The sequence below is a fragment of the Carcharodon carcharias genome, chromosome 1, assembly GCF_017639515.1.
Source record: "Carcharodon carcharias isolate sCarCar2 chromosome 1, sCarCar2.pri, whole genome shotgun sequence".
Taxonomy (NCBI): Eukaryota; Metazoa; Chordata; class Chondrichthyes; order Lamniformes; family Lamnidae; genus Carcharodon; species Carcharodon carcharias.
This window is the reverse complement of record NC_054467.1, coordinates 168,541,193-168,567,416: the sequence shown is the minus strand read 5'-3', so window position 1 is coordinate 168,567,416 and position 26,224 is coordinate 168,541,193. Positions and strand designations below refer to the sequence as shown.

At 43.2% G+C, this 26,224-nt stretch overlaps 1 protein-coding gene across 1 annotated transcript in view; it reads right to left on the bottom strand.

Moving 5' to 3' along the window:
- Positions 1 to 26,224, bottom strand: part of adamts6 (ADAM metallopeptidase with thrombospondin type 1 motif, 6) — a 347,102-nt gene that overhangs the window by 203,156 nt on the left and 117,722 nt on the right. The window lies entirely within an intron of this gene.

The window sequence follows — 26,224 nt, the reverse complement described above, 5'->3', positions numbered from 1 at the left end:
ACTGGAGCAGACATTACTTAATAGGTGTCTGGGATACTGACTGACTTGCAACCCCTATAGAGGAAGATGGATGTTGCAAGCATTTTAGAGAAATCACAGGTACCATGGAACCTTGAAGGAAGGGCTTAAATGAGTGGGTGGATGGGGGGAGGGGAAAATAATAATGTTGACAAGAAAAGGCAGACTGACCATTATGGTATTAGGTAGCCTTTCTCGCAACTGCAAGCAGGAGTTCTAAATAGTGTGTTGTCTCCCTGGTGCTAATAAGGGGAATTTAGAAAGATGGGACAGGATTTTATGGCCCCACCTGCTGGCGGGATATTACAGTCCCGCTGAATTGAATGAAGATTTAAATGGCTCGCTTCATCTGGTAGGCGGGGTAAGGGAGGTGGGGGTGAACGCGCCGCAGCAGGGCGGTAAAATCCTGGCTGTGGAAAAGATTCCATAAAGGGATTATACACCACTCAGGAATCATGATTCATGTGACATTCAGCGATGTAAGGAAGGCCAAGATGGAGACCTTATAAAGGAGTTTGAGAAGTTAAGCATTAGGTTAAAAATCAGGGCTTCAAGGGAAGCAATCTCAAAATTGATCCCAGAGTCACATACCTGGCCAACTTGGGAAAGGCATACTGGATAGACACATCAACATATGGCTTAAAGATTAAGGGAGCACTGTGGATCTCTAGGATACTTGGACAAGTTTTGGGAAAGGGGAAGCTGTACAAATAAATTGGCTTCACCTAAACTAAACGATTATCCATGTTCTTCTACAGTGAGGGAAAAGAGCACTAGAATAGATTTAAATCGAAAAGATAGCGGGAAGTACAATTTAAGGATATGACCTGGATATCATCATGGGAGGGACAAGTAACACATAAGTAGTGGACCTGGAAATTTAGTAAAACTTCAGCTGGTGAGAATCTTGAGAGAAGAGACCAGAAAGTAGAGAAACGAAAAGAGGGAAATGTCAACAGGTAAACATGATAAACAGGCAAGGATGAAGGAGGATATGATGAAAGGTCATCGACCTAAAACATTAACTTTGTTTCTCTCGCTATTTAATTTTCCAGACCTGCTGAGTATTGCCAGCATTTCCTATTTTTTACCTCAAATCTCCAGTATCTACAGTACTTTGCTTCTGAAGAAGGAAGATGATTGCTTCAAGTTTCTATGTGCAAGTTTCAACAGTCTAAGCCACAGAAGTAGAGGTGTGGGGTCAATTTTCCCCTCAAAGTTAGCAATCATGAGGCGGGTTCAATTCTGGGTCTCAAACCCACCTCTGTCACCAGCAGGACTTTCTGGGTGACAGGGTTTAATGGCCTTAGAGTAGGTTCTGTCACCCAATTAGTCACTGTGCTGGGATGGGAATGGAGGTGGGACCCCAGAGAAGTAGGCCACATTCTAACCTGAATCAGCAGCCATTGATGTGGTTGCCACTTGCGCATTAATGTTTTAGGAGAAAAGTTGCCAAGTTCAAATTTCCCACATTTTGAAGGGCAGTGGAAGACCTGGAACTCAGACAGTGTAGGCTGGTGAATCTTTTTAAAAGTCAGTGAGCTTTTATATAATGGGGTCTGCCTCTGCCAAACTCAGCCTCTTCAGTGCCACGTTGAACTATCTACTCACGTATGTTAACAGCTGACCCTACCACCGCCTTCAGTAAGCTGGCCTGAATCCCAACACTCTGACCTTCATTGAGCATCCAGAAAGGAAGCCCCCTCCCCCTTGGGAAGCTGTTAAGGGAACATCTCAATGAAGCTGGTGGAATCCTCTTGTGGTGGGGTGAGGGGGGGAGCAATCCAATGCTGGTAAAATGCTGACGGGTGTTATATTATTATATTATTTGAAAAGAATTGGAACTGTGTCGTTATGCACATGTGTAAATGTATATAAAGAAAGCCACATCACCCACTACTGCACTACGGTCAGTGTGCCAAGTCAACAATATATCATTCTGCAGCACATAGTAAAATCTGAGAAACACATTCAATGCCAGCTCCATTACCTGAGTAAAATAGTGTAATTGTTTCAAACTTTTGGGAACCACAAGGCATGATGCAGTAGCAGCAGGTGTCTGTGAGTAAAACTCAAGAAATATAAACAAAATAAATGCTAAAATAAATTGAGAAAGATCAACCCAAATTAGTGCCAGAGAGAGAAAAAATTGGGTGAATTGTGCATAGGAACTGAAATGGCCACGGCCGCTGCAGCAATAAACACACGGTTCCAACTCAGGAAGAATTGGGAGGCTGAGGACATCATTGAGGCATTTGAGAAGTTTGAGCAAAAATGCAGATTGACATTCAGTACTTTTTGAAAAGGCACAAATGAAGAGGAAAGGGTCAGCAACATCATTTTAGATGAAACCTTTAGAAAGGTTCAGATCTGTTTAATTGTTGGTAGATCAGTGATGACAATAAAACCTAGGCAAAATCTTTGAGAAATTCAACAGAAATCCAGCCTATGTCAAGCCATCAGTATGAATTTCAAAAGCTGAGGCAGGAACCAGGTTAGCCTATTGATGATTTCTTACAATTGGGAAATGTAGCCAGTAAGTCTAAATTCAATGGAATGGATAAAAGGCTGGTAGATCCGCTCCTTTGGAGCTTTGCATATCCTGATGTAAAAAACTCTGCTGGAAAGGACAAGTTCACAATATTGCAGGCTGTTGTCATTGCCGGAGCACATAAAGTGATGAGTAGATGGATGAAGACGTTGACTACCCAAATGGCTAGCCTTCAGTCAAGTCAAGATTGATGCAGTGATACACCAACAAAAGAATACACGCCAGACAGAGAGAAAGATGTGCTTGAGCAATGGACAACCATGAATTCATAGACAGAAGAAAATGTCCCACATATGGATTAACCTGCAGAGCTTGTGGGAATCCCAATCACTGAGGAAAGATGTGCAAAATAAAGAAAGAGGATGGCATGGGAGTTCCCAGAACAGAGCATACAGGGAGAATGAGAAGGGGAAAAAAACAAAGCATCCATACCCTGGGAGGTGATTATGAGTTTGAGGATGCAATAGACAAGGCATCCATATAACTACATGAAATGCAACAGAAAAGAAATTCAGACAACCATTCTGATCAGGAAGAAGGTGAGAAATCAGCCCATAATCATCAAGCTGAAGCTGAAGATTGATACCAGAGCACAGAATAACATCATCCCACTTGGACTATGCCAGAAGGTCGTTCCTGAAAATTTGAAAGAAAATGGTTTCCCAAAGAAAAATGCTCTAAAACTGAGCAATGTCCTGCTGATGGCATATAATGGAACTGAGAATCAATGCTGGTAATGACCCAAAGCAGAGAAACACAAAGAAAAAGACATGAACTGCATGTTTTACATCACAGAAACAAATGGTCCTGCTATCCTGGAGTTGAGCAGTTGCAAAGAGTTGCAGCTGCTCTCTGTAGCTCATGAGATGAAGGAAGTATCACTGAGGGTTGAAGTTAGTACTCTCAGTGAAAAGCACCAGAAAGATCAGGTCCAAATGTGTCCTGAGTGTTTTGATGAGGTGGTTGGATACTTTGACGATTTTGAGTATCACATCACTATTGATCCAGTGAAGAAAGCACTGATTTATCCTCCACGTAAGGATGGCAAGGGAGTTCCCAAAGCAGAGCATACAGGGAGAATGAGAAGGGAAAAAAAAACAAAGCATCATACCCTGGGAGATGACTATGAGTTTGAGAACACAACAGACAAGGCATCCATACAACTACATGAAATGCAACAGATCCTAAAGAAAAGAAATTCAGACAACTGTTCTGAACTAAATAGAACTAAAAGAAAGCTTGAAAGAGAACTCCAAGAGATGCAAGAAAAGAAATTGATTGACAGAATCACTGAGCCTCCAGATTGGGTAAATTTCACTGTGGCGAGAGGGAAGAAAAATGGACAGCTACAAATTTGCCTGGATCCCAAAGATCTTAATCAAGCAATGAAGGGGAATCACTCCCTTATTCCAACACTGCAAGAGATCAGCCAGTACTGGCAGAGGCAAAGGTTTACAGCAACTTTGATGTCAGAAATGGCTACTGGAGCATGAACTTAACAAGAAAGCTTCACTGTTGACAACTTTCAACACAAGCTTTGGATGGTGTAAATTCCTGTGTCTACCTTTTGACCTTAAAGTGAGCCAGAATGTGTTCCAGGAGAAAGTAGATGAGAGTATAAGGGATTCAAAGGAGCTCTCAACATAGCCAATGATATCTAGACCTATGTTGTAGATTAAAAAGATCATGACTATAATCTACATGAAGCCAGGAGAGAACCAGAAAAGCTGAAGTCAAACTAAATGCAGACAAATGTATTGTGACAATTATGGAAAGCCAGTTCTTTGGAATGGTGTACAGACTTGGCGGAGCCGAGCCGAGTTCTGAAAATGTCACTGCTATTTCTGAGATGGAAGCTCCAGGAGACAAGGGAGAGCTGAGGAGTTCCCTTGGTTTGATCCAGTACATGAGTTCTTTCAGAACTCACATGTCAGAACACACAGCAAACCTACAAGAGCTGATGAAAGAGGATACTGAGTGTCAGTGGTTAGCGTCACATAAGAGTTTCAGCAAATATAAAGTGGTACTCAAGGAGACAAATCTAGTCCTACTACAACACAGAGGAGCCTGTCACTCTACAAGCGTAAAAGGACTGGGGGCAACCCTAGTAGAAGATGGAAAGGCAAAAGCATTCATAATCGAAGCTGAACATCAGCTGAGACCGTAGAAAGAGAGCTCTGGCAGTGATGTATGGATGTGAGAAATTCCATACAAATCTCTGGGAGAAAGTTCATAGTAGAGAGTGATCATCATCCACTAGAGCAGATCTACAAGGTAAATCTCTGTCAAGCACCAGAAAGACTGCGGAGGCTACTTTTGAGGCTCAGAGTTATGATTTCACTCTGAAATACAAGACAGGAATAGAAATTGTGCTAGAGAATGCCCCAACTCAGTTGTCGCCACAGAAAAAACATGAGATAAAAGATCGAGGTATAAAGATCCATCAGATTTGGTGTAACAAGCAAAGATGAAGATTACAGATGCTCCATCACTGTGTGGTCCAGCAATAGGCTGATAAGATACAGCAAGCACAGCCAGCAATAGGGCAGTATTAGTTTATCAGAAATGACACCTCACTAGAAGATGATGTTTTGCTGGCTGGATCCGAAATAATCATATCCAAAACAATGCAGAAAGAGCTTCTCCAGAAGATACATGAAGGTCACATTGGAATAGAGAAGTGTAAACTCAGAGCAGATCAGCTGTGCATCAGATAGTCATCTACGAAGACATCGAAGGAATGTTGCCTACATGCACTGTATGCCAGGAGTATAGAAATACACAGCAGAAAGAGAAGATAATAGCTGCTGAAGTACCACCCAGACCATGTCATACGGTAGAAGCTGATTTATTCAAATAAAATTAAGAATAGTATCTCATAGTAGCAGATCATTACTCAAAGTTCCCTTTTATCCGAAAGATGAAAGATTTGAGAGCTTCAACAATCATCCCAGCACTACAAGTTCCGATTGCTAAGCAAGAGATTCCTGAAAGGCGGTGACAATGGAACCTAATTCATCTCCAGTATAAGTCCAACATCATCACCTTATCACCAAATTACCCAAAGGGACATGGATTTATAGAAAGACACATCCAGACAGTCAAGAGAACCCTTGCGACATGCCGAGAGACAAAGGAAGACCCAAACCTGCCTTATTGTCACTCCGAGCTACACCTCTCATGAAATTGGCTGCAAAGCTACTCAATGGCAGAAAGTACAAGACCAACTTTGCCAAACAAACTACATCCTCCAATGACCAGGAGGAGGTTAAACAACAACACACTGATGCATGGATAGAAGGAAGACAACACTTGAACAAGCACGCCAAATCCTTGCCTGAGTTGTTGAGGGGACAAACGGTACATGTTCAGGATCCAATCCTGAGAACCCGGAATCCAGCAAAAGTTGTTTGAGAAGCAGAGGCTCCAAGTCTTACATCATCAAGAGTGAAACCGGTAAGTGGGTGAGAAAAACAGAGTCCATATTCAACCTACACCTGAGCTGATAAAGCACAAAAGATCATCAGCAGCGCCAGGACCATCACTGACAAATGAGAAATCGATAGCATCATGAACAAGTGCTGTATCATTAACATAATTAACAAGTGACACAATATCTGCAACATCAAGCACAACTTCTACAACAGGAGCAACATGTACAACATCATCAGTAAAGAATGCCAACCCATCACTGAAAGCGAGAAATACCAAATCCACGAGGTGGAAGCACAATATTATACCACCTAAGCGATACCATGAATAATGTTTTTTTTTTAAAAAGACAAGCTATAAATGACTCTTAAGGTGTTCAATATAATTATAAAAGTCAATTGTCTAATTGATTGAAACATATAAGATCCTGAGGGGTCTTGACAGGATTGATGTGGAGAGGATGTTTCCTCTTGTAAGAAAATCTAGAACTAGGGGCCACCGTTTAAAAGTAAGGGATTACACATTTAAGACAGAGATGAGGAGAAACTTTTTCTCTCAGAGGGTAGTGAGTCTTTGGAACTCTCTTCCTCAAAAGATGATGGGAACAGAGCCCTTGAATATCTTTAAGGCAGACATAGATAGATTCTTGACAAACAAGGGGGTGAAGGGTTATCAAGGGTAGGCAGGAGGTTACAATCAGATGCCATGATCTTATTGAATGGCAGGGCAGGCCCGAGTGGCTGAGTGGTCTATTCCTGCTCCTAATTCGTATGTTCGTATGTCTGTTGTTGATCTTCTTCAGTTTAGACAGAATATAAAAAAACAGCTACTGACTGAAATAGTTGTATTGATGTATTGAGGCATTATATATTTTACAAAAGAGGGATATTATATATTGTTATATTATTTGAAAAGAGTTAAGAACTATGTTGTTATGTGCATATAATCATGCATATCCAGAATGCCACATCACTCATTACTGTACTATAGGCAGTACACCAAAGCAACAATGTATCATACTGCAGCAAATGGTGAGATCTGAGAAATACATTTGATGTCATCTCCTCAATCTGTGTAAAACAGTGTGCTTATTTCAAACTTCTGGGAATCTTGAGACATAACAACGGGGCCATAAAATAGCCATTAATATGCCAATTAATTAGGTTAATTGCTGACTCCAGTCAGTGGGCAGCCAAGCTGTTGCCATCCTATTTCTGGGAATATCCTACGGTGGCAGGAAGATGTTGGCCTTGCCTTCAGTGCCTTCCACCGCAACTTTGTTGCTGTTCAGCCTTTGAGGCAAAAATGACCATGTTCACCATCTGCGGTGCTCGGTAGGCTTCTGGTAGGAATGTAGGTGACTGTGAATGTCGATCTGCACCCGAAACGTTAAATAGGACAGTATATCACAGACGATTGAGTTTTGGATGAGCTGCTGCTCGGGGTTTCCTCCCCTTGCATTTTTTTCTCTGCCCCTGATATGCACTTACTTTCAAAGAAAGCAGCACTGTTTTTTATTTGGTTGCGCCAGGTGCAGTGATCCTGGGTAAGCTTCTCCCAGGGCTTGAAGCTGATATCAAAATTCCTAAGTGAAGCCTTCAGAGTGATCTTCTAGCGCTTCCTTTGACTGGCGTGACAGTCCATCCAGACTCAAGCTCTCCATAGAAAATTCTCCTTGGTAAGAAAGTGTCAGGTATTCTTGCTACATGGTCAGTCTAACTCAGTTGTGACTATATCAATATAGTGTGATGCTTGATGTGTCAGCTCAGGTGAGCACCTCAGTGCCTGGTTTTGTCCTGCCATCTGATCTTCAGGAGCTTCTGATGGCAGCTCAAGTGAAAGTGGCTGAGCTTCTTGGCATGGCACTAATACATAATCCATTGTACACATACAGCAGAGTGGGTAAGATTCTTGCTCTATGGACTTTCAGTTTGGTAGGCAGACTTACTCCAATTGTTAGGAAATAGAGATAGTTTAAGTAAGTTATATTGGTATTTGTGGGTATTAGGAATGAGTTTTAGCTTTAATGTTTAAGGTTGATTTGTATTTCTGTATCTATGTGTTAAGGAAACATCAAATTGAGTTTTAGTTTCACTTTAAAAGGCTCTAATGAGAGTTCTAATGAGAGTTTTATGGCCATAAACTAAGCAAACAAGAGTAGAAAGAAGAAGTGCTGTTGCATATTAACAGGGGTCCAGAGAGGCAGGTCCCTCCCACAGAGACACACACAGAATAGAAACAGCGTTTTGATTTTGGAAGCTGTTTGAGTTCAAGGTCCAAGCTTCAGATTTAGGGAGACAAAAGCTGCGAAAACAGATTTAAAGTGAGAACAGCTTGCAAGAGGCAAGTAGGTCCAAAGAGACAACTGAAGGTCTGTAACTCTTTGCTATGGGCATTTGAAACAGTGGTACTGTTGTCAGCTGAGTCGGTGAGAGAGAGTGTGTGGAAGAAAGCTTGAATGCATGTGGTGATCCAGGGGAGAGGAACATCAGAAGAAGAATTTGAATTTGAATTTCAGTTTGAATTTGAAACCCTGGAGGTGAACCCTTGTAGAAGGCATTTAAAAGAAAGCTTCAGTTTGGGAGAAGATTCCAAGGCGAGGTCTTGGAGAGTGGAGATTGGAAACACTCATGTGACAGACAGAATGCGTCTGTGGAGAGTTGATGAGAGATGCTTAACATCTGGTTGAGGTGGCATCTGTCACTTGGTTTCAGAATGTAGTGTGTCTGGCCACAGGGTGCCTATTGGTACATGGACTGTGTACTTACTATGGATATTAGAGTATAAGATAGCTTTTGTAACTTATGCTATCCTTACAAATCTGTATATATCTGTAAAGGTAGTTGTGGGTAATATAGTTCACCCTTTCTTGTTTAATAAATGTATTATTCTCTTGTTAAAAGTTCATCAGCTGACCCCCGTGACTCTGTTCGGTAGCTACTCTCCACGTATCTAAACAAACAAATAAAAGTTAGGATCTATCAGGCTGGGTTCCATTCTGGGATCAGGCTTGTCCAGAGAAAACCTCAGCTGGGATCATAACACAATTCATTCCCAGATTGATGTTCGAAGTCTACCGAAGATTACACTTGCTTTGGCAATTCTTGTGTGTGTCTCGTCATCAAGTTGGCAAATTCAAGCAAATGTGCTGCCGAGATAAGTGAACTTATCCACTGCTGACAGGTTCTGGTCATGGACTAAACCTTGGGCTCAAGAGAGGGCTTTTCTGGAGTAGGCTGGTACATGGATTCAGTCTTCTTCATGCTGATTGTAAGGCCAAAGTTGTTGCATGCATTGGAGAACACATCCATGCTACATTACATGTCCATTCAACAACTAACTGGAACTTGTTTGATGCTAGGCACCAAAGCTGGCAGCCCTATTGACCATAGATCTGTCTGACAAAGCAACATGATAATTTGGTTTTGTCCCACAGTTATCTCCAAGTACTACAATTTCTTTAACCAAAGTAAGTCAACCAGGTTTGATGCCACTGACTCAATCTAAGCATGAAATTATGGAGTTAACAGGAAGGCATCAAAAAAGGGGACAATCTTAGGAAAGCAGATTGTCTAGAAAAGGCTCTATATCAACTTTGTCCCTGCAGCAGATTTGAAGTGAACCTGTTATTTGCAATAGTTGGTGTTTGCTTTGAGATTTAACTTATATGAACATATTTGGACTTTGTTATTGCTGATTCTTTGGTTTGTGATGGATACCAAAACCAAAGAAAGATTGCTTTATACTAAGTATGATGGAAATGAGGTTCAGCCTTGCGTCCAATCAGAAATAAACTATTGTTTCTTTTTAAGTGTCCAAGGTAAAAAATAAAATTAACTTTAATAGCTGTGTTCTAAAAATAATTATCTTGCTTTTTGGAAGTAAGATATAAAAATCTATGCAGAGATAACTATTTGTTACAGAAGGTGGTAGCCAACACCATTCCTAGATTACCTATGCTGTTATCTATACAATGCTATTGTATATGATGCAATTTCTTTCCTGTCTTTCAAACCTTTAAATGCATGCAAAATGTGCAGATGAGTGACATACACTGTATGGCTGTTCTTGAAACCAAGGAATTAGATGTGCACAAAGATAAAAGCAAAAAACTGCGGATGCTGGAAGTCCAAAACAAGAATAAAAATAAAAATAAAAGTTCTGTTGAAGAGTCATACGGACTTGAAATGTTAACCGTGTTCCTCTCTGCAGATGCTGCCAGACATGCTGAGTTTTTCCAGGTATTTTTATTTTTGTTTTGAATTAGATGTGCACATCAAGTATCTAGAGTAAATCAAAGGCAGCAGGCATCCACAGGACTCATGTTAATAGCAGCAGAGAAAACTTTGATCTCAGGTTGTTTTCAGCCTTGGAGACCAGAGCACTGGATTTAGGATCCCCAGTTTCATCAGTTCCATTTTCAGTAGTTATAAACTGACGTTTAAGGGTGGATTTAATGGCAGGGCAGATTACCTGCCCCTGATCGAAAAGCCCATCGGCACTGCACCAACCAGAAACCTGGCTGCCCTGCAGCAATAATATGTTGGGGATTGCCTTAATTGATAATCACATTGGTCGACAGCTCTGTAGTCCCAGCAGTGCCAGGATCGAGTGGTGACGACTGCTGGGAATACAGCAAATCCACGAAGAAGAAGAGCGATGGATCCTCAACTTCAGGTAAGTCAGAGATTTTGGTTGGGCCTGCCTGGCAGACCCTGGTGAGGGGATTGTGGGGAGATAGGGCCATATTTTAGAGGCTGGGAGGAGAAGGCTTAAATTCGGCAACCATCTTAGGGCTCAGTGCCTCCAATGGGCACGGGGGACCCCATCAAAGGAGGTACCACCATGTCTCCCCACCAGCAGACCGTGCAGTAAAAGCTGCCGGACTGCCCACCTTGGCTTCTGTCTTCCTCTTCAGCATGTATTATAGCGGTGGAGGCAAAGTGAAGCCCTTAAGCGGCCATTAATCGACCATTTAAGGGCCTCAATAGGCCCCAAGGACTGTCGGGCTGCCTGACAGCTTTCCCGCCCACCGTAATATGGGAGAGAAGTCAAATATGCTAACAGGTGACTCTGAAGTTCACCTCTTATAATCCATCATTAAGGAAGTAGTAGCAGGACATTTAGAAAATCATAATACAATCAAGGGTACTCAGCATAGTTTTGTGAAAGGAAAATCATACTTGACAAATTTATTTGAGTTCTTTGAAGATGTAACAAGCAAGGTGGGTAGAAGGGAACCAGTCAATGTAGTATATTTGGATTTACAAAAGGTACTGCATAAATGGCTATTGTACAAGATAAGAATTTATGGTGTTGGAGAGGTAATATATGGAGAGAGGATTGCCTAACTAATAGGAAACAGAGAGTTAGGATAATTGGGTCATTTTCAGATTGGCAAACTGTAACTAGTGGAGTGCCACAGGATCAATGCTGAGAGCTCAGCTATTTATGATCTAAATGAATGACTTGGATGAAGGGACCAAGTGTATTGTAGCCAAATTTGCTGATGGTACAAATATAAGTAGGAAAACAATTTATGAGGAGCACACAAAAAGCAGCTGGACAGCTGACGAGAGACCCGCTTCATCTCTTTTTGGGAAGGCTAGCCAATCAGGCACTTAACTGGGCAGTGGCATGCCTTCCCCGGGATCAAGGAACCTGGAGACAAAAGTCCCACCTGCAAAGTGCTGTTGGCCAGTTACAGGCCGGCAGATCTTCATCTCTCGGTAGTGCCTTGGAGGAGGTGGTGGCTGCTGCTGGTACTACACACAGCTGAGGCAAAGATCGCCAAAGAACGCATGAGTAATAGCAGGGAGTGTGGAGGAGGGGTGGGGTGGGGGTGGTGGCGGTGGCGTCGAAGGATAGGGGTCACAGGTGAAGGAGGTCAGAGGTAAGGGCAGGGGTTGGCTCTAAGCATTCACCCCCTTCCTGATGCCAGGTCCCTCAATTAGACACTTATTGCCTTTCAGCAAAGGGCCACCACCCACCCCACCCACAAAAGCCCCCGGGAGCAAGGAACAAGAGTTTGCTTTTCATGTTTTCTGCATGATGACACCCCACATTAATTGGCCATTTAAAGGGCCTCAGTTGGTGACGAGACAGGAAGACCTTCCCACCATGGACAGAATTGGGGCAGTGAGATGTAGGCAGCTGGGTCCATACCTGTCACCCTCCTGTCTGATTAAATGCCCCATCCACCACCAAACTCTCCACAGGAGAGGGCATTAAATTCTGCCCAAACACAAAGAAGAAGAGGAATTTTTTCTCTCAAAGGGTCGATAATCTTCCCCAGAGAGCAGTGGCAGCTGAGTCATTGAATATATTCAAGGCTGAGTTAGAAAGATTTTTGATCTACAAGGGAGTCAAGATTTACGGGGGCAGGCAAGAAAGTTGAGTCAAGATCACAATTAGAGGCAGAATTTTTGGGTCAGCGGGCAGTCGCGATCGGCAGGCCTGGGAGCGGTTGGGGAACGGACCACTGACTGTGATCATCCCTAATTAACTGGCAGCCAGCGTAAAAGGCATGCTGAAAGGCTCAGCGCTGCCATGGTGGTGGCGGGGGGGAGGTGGGGGGGAAGCTCTGAAGTCAGCACAGGCACAGGCGAGCACGGAAGGAAAGCTGCCTGAGGGAGCTGACAAATTTAAAATCAATAAAAACAGATTTTAATATTGGGAAACATTGTCCACGCGTCAGAATGAGGGACCTCAACATATGGAGGATGAAAAATTTTTCAAAGCATTTTAATCTTTTTAATTAACCATGGAAACCTCATCCTGCCCTTGGATGAGGTTTCCTCAAAAATGCAAAGGCCGCCTGACTGATTCGACCGCCCACCAACCATAAGGTTGGAAGGGTGGCGAAAAATTGTCATCAATTGCCACTTCAGTGGCCTTAACAGGCTTCTTAATTGTCAGCAGGTCCCCTGACCGAAATATCGCGTGAGCGCGCGATGATGTTGGGGTGCACATCCACACGCTAAGCATAAAATTCTCGCCTAAGTATCTGCAAAGGGACATAGATAGGTTCAGTGAGTAGACAAAAATTTGGCAGGTGGAGTATAATGCAGTAAAATCTGAGGTTGTCCCTTGGGCTAGAAGAATAGAGAAGCAGAATATTATTTAAATGGAGGGGTATTCAGAATGCTGTGGTACAGTGGGGTCTGGGTGTCCTCGTTCATGAATCACAAAAAGTTAGCATGCAGGTACAGCAAGTAATAAGGAAACCAAATGGAACGTTGGCCGTTATTGTAAGGGGTATGGAGCATAAAAATAACAAAGTCTTGCTAGAACTGTACTGGACATTGGTGAGACCATGCTTAGAATACTGATGGTCTTTTCTCAGGAGGCGTACACTTGCATTGGAATTGCAACAGCTTCATTCAGCTGATTCCTGGGCTAAAGAGGTTATCTTATGAAGAAAGGTTGAGCAGGGCCTATACTCATTGGAGTTAGAAGAATAAGCAGTGATCTTATTGAAACATATAAAATTTTGAGGGGAGCTTCACTGGGTAGATGCTGAGAAGATGCCTCCCTTCACGTGGAATCTAGAACCTGGCAGCACAGTTTCAAAATATGGGGTCTTCCAGTTAAGACGGAGATGAGGAGGAACTTCTTCCCTCAAAGGGTCATTAATCTTTGGAATTCTCTTTCCCAGAGAGCAGTGGAAGTTGGAATATTAAATTTATTCAAGGGTGAGTTCGACAGTTTTTTGATCTATAGGAAGTCAAGGACAATGGGGAGCTGGCAGGAAAGTTAAGGCCATGGTCAGATCAGCCATTATCTTATTCAATGAAGGAGCAGGCTCAAAGGCCTACTCCTGCTACTATTTCTTATGACCTTATGATTTGAACTGGGATCAAAGGCTCTATGAAATGTCATGATCTCTCTTTCTCCCACAAAGCAACATAGCAGACAAGTAGTAACTTGAGCTGGTACAAAAATAAATTAGATACTTTTTAAGAGCAAGTGCCCAACTAAAGGCAAGTATAACTACTCTTGTGCCTCTTTTTTTATGCAATCATCGGACATGGCTGTCCCTGGCTAGGCCAGCATTTACTGCCCATCCCTAATTGCCCTTGAGTAGTTGGTGGTGAGCTGCCTTTTTGAGCCGCTGCAGTCCATGTGGTGTAGGTACACCCCCAGTGCTGTAAGGAAGGAAGTTCCAGGATTTTGACCTAGTGACAGTGAAGGAATGGCGATATAATTCCAAGTCAGGATGGTGAATGACTTGGAGGGGAACTTCTAGGTGGTGGTGTTCCCATCTATCTGCTGCCCTTACCTTCCTAGATGGTAGTGGTCGTGGGTTTGGAAGGTGTTGTCTAAGGAGGCTTGGTGGGACCCTGCAAAGCATCTTGTAAGACAGTACACACTGCTGCCACTGTGTGTCGGTGATGGATGGATTGAATGTTTATGGATGGGACGCCAGTGAAGTGGATTGCTTTGTCCCGGATGGTATTCTTGGAGCTGCACCCATCCAGGCAAGTGGAGAGTATTCCATCAAACTCTTGACTTATGCCTTGTAAATGGTGGGCAGGCTTTGGGGAGTCAGGAGGTGAGTTTCTTGCCACAGGATTCCTAACCTCTGACTTGCTGTTCTAGTCACAGTAGTTATATGGATAGTCCAGTTCAGTTTCTGGTCAATGGTAACCCTCAGGATGTTGATAGTGGGTGGTTCAGTGATGGTAATGCCACTGAATGTCATGAGTGGAAGGTTGGATTCTCTCTTGTTAGAGATGGTCATTGCCTGGCACTTGTGTGATACAAACATCATTTGCCACTTGTCAGCCCAAGCCTGGATATTGTCCAGGTCTTGCTGCATTTGGACATGGACTGCTTCAATATCTGAGGAGTCGCGAATGGTGCTGAACATTGTGCAATCATCAGCGAACATCCCCATTTCTGACCTTATGATGGAAAGAAGGTCATTGATGAAACAGATCAAGATGGTTGGTCCTAGGACACTACCCTGAGGTACTCCTGCAGTGATGTCCTGGAGCTGAGATGATTGACCTCCAACAACTGCAGCCATCTTGCTTTGTGCTAGGTATGATGTCAACCAGTGCAGAGATTTCCCCCTGATTCCCATCAACTCCAATTTTGCTAGAGCTGCTTGATTCCACACTGTCAAATTCGGCTTTGATGTCAAGTTCAGTCACTTCACTTCACCTCTGGAGTTCAGCCTTTTGTCCATGTTTGAACCATGGCTGTAATGAGGTCAGGAGCTGAGTGGTCCTAGCGGAACCCGAACTGAGTGTCAGTAAGCAGGTTATTGCTAAGCAAGTTCAGCTTGATAGCACTGTCGATGACCCCTTCCATCATTTTACAGATGATCGTGAGTAGACTGATGGGGCGGTAATTGGCTGGATTGGATTTGTCCTGCTTTTTGTGTAAAGGACATACCTGGGCAATTTTCCACATTGCTGGGTAGATGGTAGCATTGTAGCTGTACTCGAATAGCTTGGCTGGAGGCAAGCAAGTTCTGGAGCACCAGAATTCAGTACTATTGCCAGAATATTGTCAGGGCCCATAGCCTTTGCAGCATCCAATGCCTTCAGCTGTTTCTTGATTGCTGCAAATGCTTCAGCCTTATCTTTTGCACTGATGTGCTGGGCTCCCCCATCATGGAGGGCGAAGATATTTTTGGAGCCTCCTCCTCCAGTAAGTTGCATAATTGTGCATCACCATTCACGGCTGGGTGTGGCAGGACTGCAGACCTTAGATCTGATCTTTAGGTTGTGGGATCACTTAGCTCTGTCTATCACTTGCCGCTTATCCTGTTTGGCACGTATGTAGTCCTGTGTTATAGCTTCACCAGGTTCACACCTCATTTTTAGGTATGCCTGGTGCTGCTCCTGCCATGCTCTCCTGCACTCTTTATTGAACCAGGGTTGATCCGCTGACTTGGTGACAATGGTAGAGTGGGGGATATGCCAGGCCGTGAGGTTACAGATTGTGGTTGAATACAATTTTGTTGCTGATGATGGCCCACAGTGCCTGATAAATGCCCAGTCTTAAGTTGCTAGATCTGTTCAAACTCTCCCCCATTTAGCATGGTGGTAGTGCCACACAACACGATATGGGGTAACCTCAATGTGAAGACAGGACTTTGTCTCCACAATGACCTGCAGTGGTCACCTACTGATACTGTCTTGGAGAGATGCTTCAATGGCAGGCAGGTTGGTGAAGATGAGGTCAAGTATGTTTTTCTCTCTTGTTGGCTCCCCCACCACCTGCCGCAGACCCAGTCGAGCAACTATGTTCTTTGTAGTGGTGCTACCGAGCCACACTTGGTAATGGACATTGAAGTCCTCCACCCAGAATACATTCTGCATCCTTGCCACCCTCAGTTCTTCCTCCAAGTAGTGTTCAACATGGAGAAGTACTGATTCATCAGCTGGGGGTGGGTGGGGCTGAGGGTGGGGGTAAGGTGGGGGGGTGGAGGGAGGGGGGTGGTGTAGTGCGGTTGGCGGTTCATGGTAATCAGCAGGAGGTTTCCTTGCACATGCTTGACCTGATGCCATGAGATTTTATGGGGTCCAGAGTCAATGTTGAGGACTCACAGCGCAACTCCCTTTTACCTGTATACCACTGTGCCACCACCTCTGCTCGTTCTGTCCTGCCATTGGAGCAGGGTATTCTGAGAGATGGTGATGGTGGTGTCTGGGGTCTCTGTATGATTCTGTGAACATGACTATGTCAGGCTTGACTAGTTTGTGAAACTGCTCTCCCAATTTCAGCACAGGCCTCCAGATGCAAGGAGGGCTTTGCAGGTTTGACAGGACTGAGGTTGCCAATATCGTTTCCGGTGCCTAGGTCAATGCTGGGTTGTCCATCCGGCTTCATTCCTTTTAGACTTTGTTTTAGACCACTGTTTGATACAACTGAGTGGCTTGCTCGGCCATTTCAGAGGGCGCTTAGGAGGTATCCACTATAGCTTTGGATCTGGAGTCACATGTAGGCCAGACCAGGTAAGGACAGCAGATTTCCTTCCCTCAAGCACATCGGTGAACCAGATGGGTTTTTACAATAATCGACAATTGTTTCATGGTCACCAATGGACTTTTAATTCCAGATTTTTATTTAATTCAAATTTCACCGTATGCTGTTGTGGCATTACCCTGGGTCTCTGGATTATTAGTCCAGTGATAATGCCATTATGCCATCACTTCCCTTTATGTGAACTCAGATTATGGAGTGTTATTCAAGTGCTCCCCATTACATTATAGGGAGCTCCCTTAATTTCCATGATAAATGGGGTCTTAATGAGTCCAGTGCACCTCAATACCTGAGGTGCTTCTTGGATGGGTTTATTTTGTACAATTGTCATCTGCTGTATATGTGACAGGGAGGCCACACCTGGGTTATGCAGCGCTAAAGAGGTTAAAAATCAAACAATTGACCTTGATAAATAAGATATTTTCACTTGCATTAAACTGTTTTGTAACTATAGAAATGGCAATTGTCAGTTGTAAATGAACACTTACTGAATTCATATAACGTTCTGTTTACTAATTCAATGCAGGAATTAACACATTTATTTGGGACAAATTATTTAACAATATGCTTACTACAGCTCAGCTCAAAGTGATTTATCATGTTGCTCACCATGTCAGGGTTTTCAATTTTCAATTTTCATCTTGAGTTTGAAAATATTTCACTTTTATTACCGCTTTTAGCACAGTTAACCAAAGTGAGGTAGGTAACGGTTTACTTCAACAACAAATCAAACAGAAGCTTAACCAGCGGCCTGCACAGTGTCTACCTCCAGTGACATCTCAATCGTTCACAATTGAAAAGATGAATAATTTTTAGCATTTACTTTCACTTCAAGCTGTTGAGACTATTTTGACGCTAAATGTGCAGCATTAAACCTGAAAAATTTATAAACTTGGTACATCTATTCTTATTTATCCAGCCCTCGCTAAAATGAATGGCTTCATGATACCTTTCCAAGTGAAATAAATCTAAAATTCTTATTCAATCAATGTTGGGGTACAATACAATGGAACTTCTTTAGCTCAAAGTGTTAAGGACTGGAACACATTATTGCCATCTTGACCAGAGCTATGTTATTTGTGTTCTCAACAATTTTAAAACAGTAGTATTTCTCTACTGGCTTCTCCTACCCTGTCCAAAACTGCATCTAGAATCTGTCGCTAGGCTTTCCGAGTAACTTCCTACTGGGACCCCTACAACTTGTTCTACCACTAGCTTCCTCTCAAGGTTAACACAGCTTTCCACCAGATGTATTTTTTCTCCATAAACAACTGTAGTCCTGTGCAGACCCATTTTCTTCCAGTGTGATTCCAATTCTCTATAGGCCATCCCACTATCTGTTACTTCTTGACTATATTGATGAGAGATATATCCCTCTTTTCCTTGATCAATGCCACCTTTTCTTGTTCTGCCTAAATGCCTTATCATTTCTTAGCAATGATTTCTACTTCAGCTGAACACTGAGCCCTCCAGCTGTGGGAACAACGATCAAAAAGAAGTCACTTAAATTAATTTTTGAATTTTATTTTACTGGTGAATCTTCTGTGAGGTTAATTATGGTTGTTAAGAGGATATAAAACAACATACTACCAGCCCCACTAGTTTACAGAGCATAAATAAATTAAATTAAGTGTTCACAATAGCATATTAGTGGAGTGTTAGTAATACCTTTGGCTCAACATTGATGATTGCGTGGAAACCAAATCAGTGGCTTAGATTACCAAGAAAAGTTAGTTTAAGTACATGGTTACTTTTATCTCTTGCTTTTAGGAAAGCCCAGGGTATAAAGGGCTACAGTAGAGAAATTATTCTAGGTTTCTGGGAGTTTGGAAGTAAATAGATATGTAGCAATAATTAGGAGTTTTGTGGTTGTGTGGGCTGGTAGCTATGTTGTGTGAGTGTTGTAGAGATGTAGAAGATTGCGGAGAGATAGAGGATCTTATAGAATTGGGAGAGGAGTTTCAGAGTGTGGGAAAGCTAAGAGAAAGTTGTGGTATTTGGGAACATGGTATGGGAACACAACACGAGGCAGTTGTGCTGGGGAACACTGGGAAGTCAGTTATATGATCTGGGAGGACTGAGAAATATTACAGCTATGACTGAGTCCTGGGATAGGAGAGAAATGGGAAAGAGATCCCAGGATGTACCAGCGTTTGGAGGGAGACGCTGGTTGTGTTGGGATTGCTGATCGCAGCAGTAGTAACTTGGGGCTTGGCAATACCGGGACAGCTGCAGCAGTATCGGGGAACATGGGCAAAGGGATACAAGTGATGTTGCTAAAATACAGCAGGCCAGCAACAGTAATGAGCATGGACAGGGGATGGGCGACCATTGCAAGAGACAACAGGAGGGAGCTGAAGTAAAGTACACGGAGCAGGTAGGGACCTGGTCTCAAGGTGTGACAGTGGTGGAATTGCTAGGTCTCTTGGAGAATGAAAAGCAGTTACTTGAAGAAGCCTGTATTTAAAATAGAAGCTGTACAGCTTTCAGTTCTCCAGGTCATGGTTTTATCCCTCCCACCTCTAAATCCCATTTTCCCCACTGTTCTTTTCTGATTCAGAGTTGGCTTCAAGAGGGCATCGCAGGCCTTCTTGTTGAGTAATGGGGACAGTGCGGCAGCATTCAATGATTTTCTTAGAAGAATTTATCTGGCAGTGACTCAGGCCCATAGCATTTAACACTTCAGGGGGCATCACTTAAAGGCCAAGGTCAGGTTAGGTGTTAAAGTGGCAGGCATAAGGCTGGTTGGAGAAGAAGACTCCAAGCACAGAGGAGCAGCTACAATGCTGAGGGCTAGGGATGAGGAAGTGGCAACTGGCTGGGGCCAGTCAGGATCAGGTCACAGTTCCGATTTTGGAAAGTTTAGGATGCATTGAGCTGGGAATAGATTTCAGCATCACATTTCCTGGAGATCAAATTGAAGGATTCAGTCAGAGGTAAGTTAAATGATGAGGTAAGTTTAACTGTAACAGAAAAGCATAGGTGATAGAAGTAATTAAGAATTAACCTATCCTTGTCTATGCGAGTTCTTCAACTTATAATCAGCTTCAGCACTTCCACAAGCAGAAAAGTAATTGTAGTGAAGCAAGTTTGCATGGAGGCTGAGGGAGAGATAAAACAGGGTTTGAACCCCAGGGGAAAGGTCAAACAAGCTGAAAGGCTGGGCAGGGGATGAGGGAATTCAAGAGAGAGAAGCTAAAGGAGGGTCAGGGTTGAGAGGAGAGACAGAGAGCGGGAGGCAGAGAGTAAAAGGAACGAGATAGATAATCTATACATGCAGCTGGGTCAATGATGTAAGAGCACAGGCCAGAGATTTTAGCAGAGGGAGCCCAGGGAGGAGGTCAACTGTCACAGGTATGCAACTTTGTTTAACAACAATTGACAAAGAGGTGTAGTTACACCTGATATGAACCAAAATGCCACGTCAGGAGGTATAATGAGCTCAGGGGATGGAGGTGGGAGAGCGAGCAGGGAGGAGGCATCTGGGACACATCTGGGTCCTGCCAAAATCTTGTACACCTCTATCAAATCTCCTCTCCTCTCCTGTGGCCAAGGAGAACACCTCAGCTTCTCCAACCTAATCTTGTATCTAAAACCCCTATCACAAGAACACAAAAATAGGAGCAGGAGTAGACCACATGGCCTGTCCTGCCTGCCCTGCCTTCCTGGAGCTATTCTAGTAAATCTCATTTACATCTGCTCAAGGATCCTCACATATTTTCAAAAATGTGGTGACCAGAATTGGACACAATACTTAGTTGTGGCCTAAGCAGAGCCTTATAAAGATTTAGCATAACTTACATGGTTTTGTACTCAATACCTCTATTTATGAGGCACAAGATCTCATATGCTTTGCGAACCATGCCCTCAATATGTCCTATCACCTTCAAACCGAATGAACAATCAATGCAAATGAACCCCAGGTCCCTCCGTCCCTGCACAATCTAGAACTGTGACATTAAGTCTTAATTGTCACTCCCTGTCCTTTTTGCCAAAATGCATCACCTCATACTTCTCTGTATAAAATTCAATTTGCCATTTGTCTGCCCAATCTGCTAGCCTATCTATGTCCTGTTGCAGTCAATTGGTATCATCTTCACTGTTGCCACTCCTCCAAGTTGGGTGGGGTGAGGTGGGAATTGGTAAGGGGGCATAACGTAAGAACATGCTATCAGCCTGCATGCTTTTGGCAATAAGAACATAAGAAATAGGAACAGGTGTAGACCATTCAGCCCCTTGAGCCTGCTCCACCACTCAATAAGATCATGGCTGATTTCCACATTCCCATCTAACACCAATAACCTTTAATCCCCTTGCCCAACGAGAATCTATCTACCGCTGCCTTAAAAATGTTCAATGACCCCGGCTCTACCGCCTTCTGAGGCAGAGAGTTCCAAAGTCGTACAACCCTCTGAGAGATAAACCTTCTCATCTCTGTCCTAAAAGGACAAACCCTAATTTTAAAACAGTGCCCCCTACTTCTGGACTCACCCTCAAGAGGAAACATCCTTTCAACATCCACTTTGTCAAGGCCATTCAGGATCTTGTATACTTCAATCAAATCGCCCTTCACTCTTCTAAACTCCAGTGGAAACTAGCCCAGTCTGTCTAACCTTTTCTCATTCCAGGTATCAATCGAGTAAACTTCCTTTGAACCACCTCCAATGCATTTACGTCCTTTCTTAAATAAGGAGAGCAAAACTGCACAGAGTATTCGAGTTGCGGTCTCACCAATGCCCTGTATAACTGAAGTATAACATCCTTACTTTTATGCTCAATCCCTCTCGTAATAAAGGATAGCATTCTATTAACCTTCTTAATTACTTGCTGCACCTGCCCACTAACTTTTTGTGACTCGTGTTAGAACAACTAGATCCCTCTGCACCTCAGAATTATGCAGCATTCTCCATTTAAGTAATACTCAGCGTTTTTGCCCTTGTTGCCAACGTGAACAACTTCACATTTTCCCACATTAAACACCATTTCCCAGATCTTTGCCCACTCACTCAACCTATCAATATCCATCTGCAATCTCTTCATGTCCTCTTCACAAAATACTTCCCTACCTATCTTTGTGTCATGTGCAAATTTAGCAACATGTCTTCACTCCCCTCATCCAAGACACTGATGTAAATCATAATAAATTGAGGCCCTAGTACAGACCCTTGTGGGATCCCATTCGTCATATCCTACCAATCAGAAAAAGACCCATTTATGCATACTCTCTGCTTTCTGTCAGCCAGCCAATCTTATATCCATGCTAACATCTTACCCGCTACACCATGCACTTTTATTTTCTATAATAATCTTTGATATGGCACCTTATCAAATGCCTTCTGGAAATCCAACTACAGTACGTCTACATGCTCCCTTGGCCCACTGCAGATGTTACTCCTTCAAAAAATTCCAATAAATTGTTTAAACATGATTTACCTTTCACAATACCATGCTGACTCTTCCTAATTGCCTTGAGCTCTTCTAAGTGCCCAGCTATAACCACCTTAATGATCGATTCTAACAACTTCCCCACGACAGACGCTAAGCTAACTGGCCTACAGTTTCCCATTTTCTGCCTCCCTCCGTTCTTGAATAGAGGGGTTATATTTGCTACTTTCCAATCTGATGGAACCTTTCCAGAATCTATCAAATTTTGGAAAATTAACACCAGCGCATTGACTACCTCATTAGCCACCTCTTTTAAGACCCTAGGTTGTAGTCCATTGGGACCCGGAGACTTGCAATCCCACAGCTCCATTAATTTGCTCAGTACCATTTCCCTGGTTATTTCAATTTCACCAAGTTCCTTTCTCCCGTTCACCTGATTTGCAGCTATTATTGGAATGCCAGATGCAACTGGCTCTGTGACAGCCATCCCCATGATTCAGAGAACCATTTCCTTCAAAGGGCTCAGGCAATTTTTTTTATTCACTTGGCATGTGGGTTTCACTGACAAGGCCAGTGCTTGTTGCCCATCCCTTGAACTGAGTGACTTGCTAGGCCATTTCAGAGGGCAACTAAGAATCAACCACACTGCTGTGGATCTGGAGTCACATAGAGGCCAGACCTGGTAAGGATGGCAGATATCCTTCCCTAAGGACATTAATGAACCAGATGAGTTTTCACAAGAATAGTTTCATGGTCACCATTACTAAGACTATATTCCAGCTTTATTAATTAGATTTAAATTCCACCAGCTGCCATAGTGGGATTTGAACTCGTATCCCCAGAACATTAGTCTGGGCCTCTGGATAACTAGTCCAATGACAGTATGACAGCACCAGCAACTTCCTGTTCCCCCCTCACCCCCCAAAGTTCTGGTCTACTCCCACATGTTATGGGCTATACTGTCACAGAATCACAGAGTGCAGAAAAGGCCCTTTGGCCCATCGAGTCTGCACCAACACGTGAGAAACACCTGACCTACCTACCTAATCCCATTTACCAGCACTTGGCCCATAGCCTTGAATGTTATGACGTGCCAAGTGCTCATCCAGGTACTTTTTAAAGGATGCAAGGCAACCCGCCTCCACCACCCTCCCAGACAGTGCATTCCAGACCATCACCACCCTCTGGATAAAAAAGTTTTTCCTCACATACCCCCTAAACCTCCTGCCCCTCACCTTGAACTTATGTCCACTTGCAACTGACCCTTCAACTAAAGGGGACAGCTGCTCCCTATCCACCCTGTACATGCTCCTCATAATCTTGTACACTTCGATCAGGTCGCCCTTCAGTCTTCCCTGCTCCAACGAAAACAACCCAAGTCTATCCAACCTCTCTTCATAACTTAAATGTTTCATCCTAGGCAACATCCTGGTGAATTTCCTCTGCAACCCCTCCAGCGCAATCACATCCTTCCTATAATGTAGCGACCAGAACTGCACACAGTACTCCAGCTGTGGCCTCACCAAGGTTCTATACAACTCCAACATGACCTCCCTACTTTTGCAATCTATGTCTTGATTGATAAAGGCAATTGTCCCATATGCCTTTTTCATCACCCCACTAACATGCCCCTCCACCTTCAGAGCTCTATGGACACACATGCCAAGGTCCCATTTGTTCCTCAGAACTTCCTAGTGTCATGCCGTTCATTGAATACTTCCTTGTCAAATTACTCCTTCCAAAGTGTATCACCTCACATTTTTCATGGTTGAACTCCATCTGCCACTTATCTGCCCATTTGACCATCCCATCTATATCTTCCTATAGCCCAAGACACTCAACCTCACTGTTAACCACCCGGCCAATCTTTGTGTCATCCGCAAACTTACTAATCCTAACCCCTACATAGTCATCTCTGTCGTTTATATCAATGACGAATAATAGGGGACCCAGCACAGATCCCTGTGGTACAACACTGTGCACTGGCTTCCAGTCACTAAAGCACCCTTCTGTCATCACCATTTGTCTCCTACAACTAAGCCAATTTTGAATCCACCTTATCAAATTACCCTGTATCCCATGTGCATTTGCCTTCTTTATAAATCTCCCATGTGGGACCTTGTCAAAGATTTTGCTGAAATCCATATAAACTACATCAACTGCACTACCCTCATCTACACACCTGGTCACCTCCTCAAAAAATTCAATCAAATTTGTTAGGCATGACCTCCCTCTGACAAAGCCATGCTGACTATCCCTGATCAAACCTTGCTTCTCCAAGTGGAGATAGATTCTCTCCTTCAGAATTTTCTCCAATAGTTTCCCTACCACTAACGTGAGACTCACTGGCCTGTAGTTCCCTGGTTTATCTCTACAACCCCTCTTAAATAGCGGAACCACATTAGCTGTTCTCCAATCCTCTGGCACCTCCCCCATACAGAGCAACAGAGGGACCTTGGAGCACATGTTCACAGATCACTGATAGTAGCAGGACTGATACTCAAGAAGACATATGGGATACTTTCCTTTATTGACCTAGCTATAGAATATATGAGCAGGGAGGTTATGTTACAACTGTATAAAACACTAATTAGACTGCAGCTGGAGTACTGTGTACAATTCAGGTCACGACATTTCGGGAAGAATGTGAGTCCACTAGAGTGGGTAGGGAGAAGATATACAAGAATGTTTCCAGGAATTAAGAACTTTAACAATGAGGACAGATTGGAGAGGCAGGGTTTTTTTTTAAACAGAGGAGGCTGAGAGGAGATTTAATTAGGGGACCTAGATAAAGTGGATAAGAAGGGCTTATTTCCCTTAGCACCAGACCTGCTACTATCAGAGATCTGTGAACATGTGCTCTGTTCCCCTGTATATCTCAAGACCCTCGTACCTATTGCTTATTCCATTGCCTTGATTGTCCTCCCCAAATGCATTACTTCGCACTTCTCCAGGCTGAATTCTATTTGCCATTTTTTGTCCACTGATATCTTCCTGCAGTTTACATCTTTCCTCTTCTCTTTCAGCCATACGGCCAATTTTTGTATCATATACAAACTTCTTAATTGTGCCCCCTACATTTAAGTCTAAATCCATAATTTGCCCAGGGTTTTACGCTGGTTGTGTGGGCACGTGCCCGACCCTACAGCACGTGAGAAGACATCAGGTGCGCGTCTCAACATCATCGCATGCTCACGATATTTCGCTAAGGGAAATTAATAATCAGGGGCACAGATTCAGAGCAATTGGTAAAGACTAGAAGGGGGTTGAGGAGCAATTTTCTCTTCCAGAGAGTGTTGGGGGTCTGGAACTCACTACCTGACAGAGTGATGGGGGCAGAAACCCTCATTGCATTTAAAAAAAAATCACTTAGATATCTACTTAACGTACTGAAATCTACAGGGCTACAGATCAAGAGCTGGAAAGTGGAATTATGTGAAAAAGTTCTTTTTTGGCTAAGACAGACACAGTGGGCCAAACATCTTCTCCTTGTGCTGTAAATATTTCTATTTTTCCATGGTTTAGGTTTTTCCTTGTCTTCACTATGAAAATGCATTGCCCTAAACAGATGGCCAATAAAAGTGAAGAAATATTCTTCTATACCACTTGCAGAGATTTATTTTTACGGTGCTTATGGTTTTTATTTATTTGCCAATCTGCAGCGGGAAAACAAAACGGTCCTCAATTTATGCTGCCACTCAGTAAATTGAGACAAGTGGGGACAACAGGAATGTTTCAGACTAGGTTCATGGCCTGGCATAATGCAGAAGGTAAAATGCAGGCCTGGTGAAATTAGCTCACTTATAAATTTCTATTACAAAGAGATGCTCTACCTTGGAC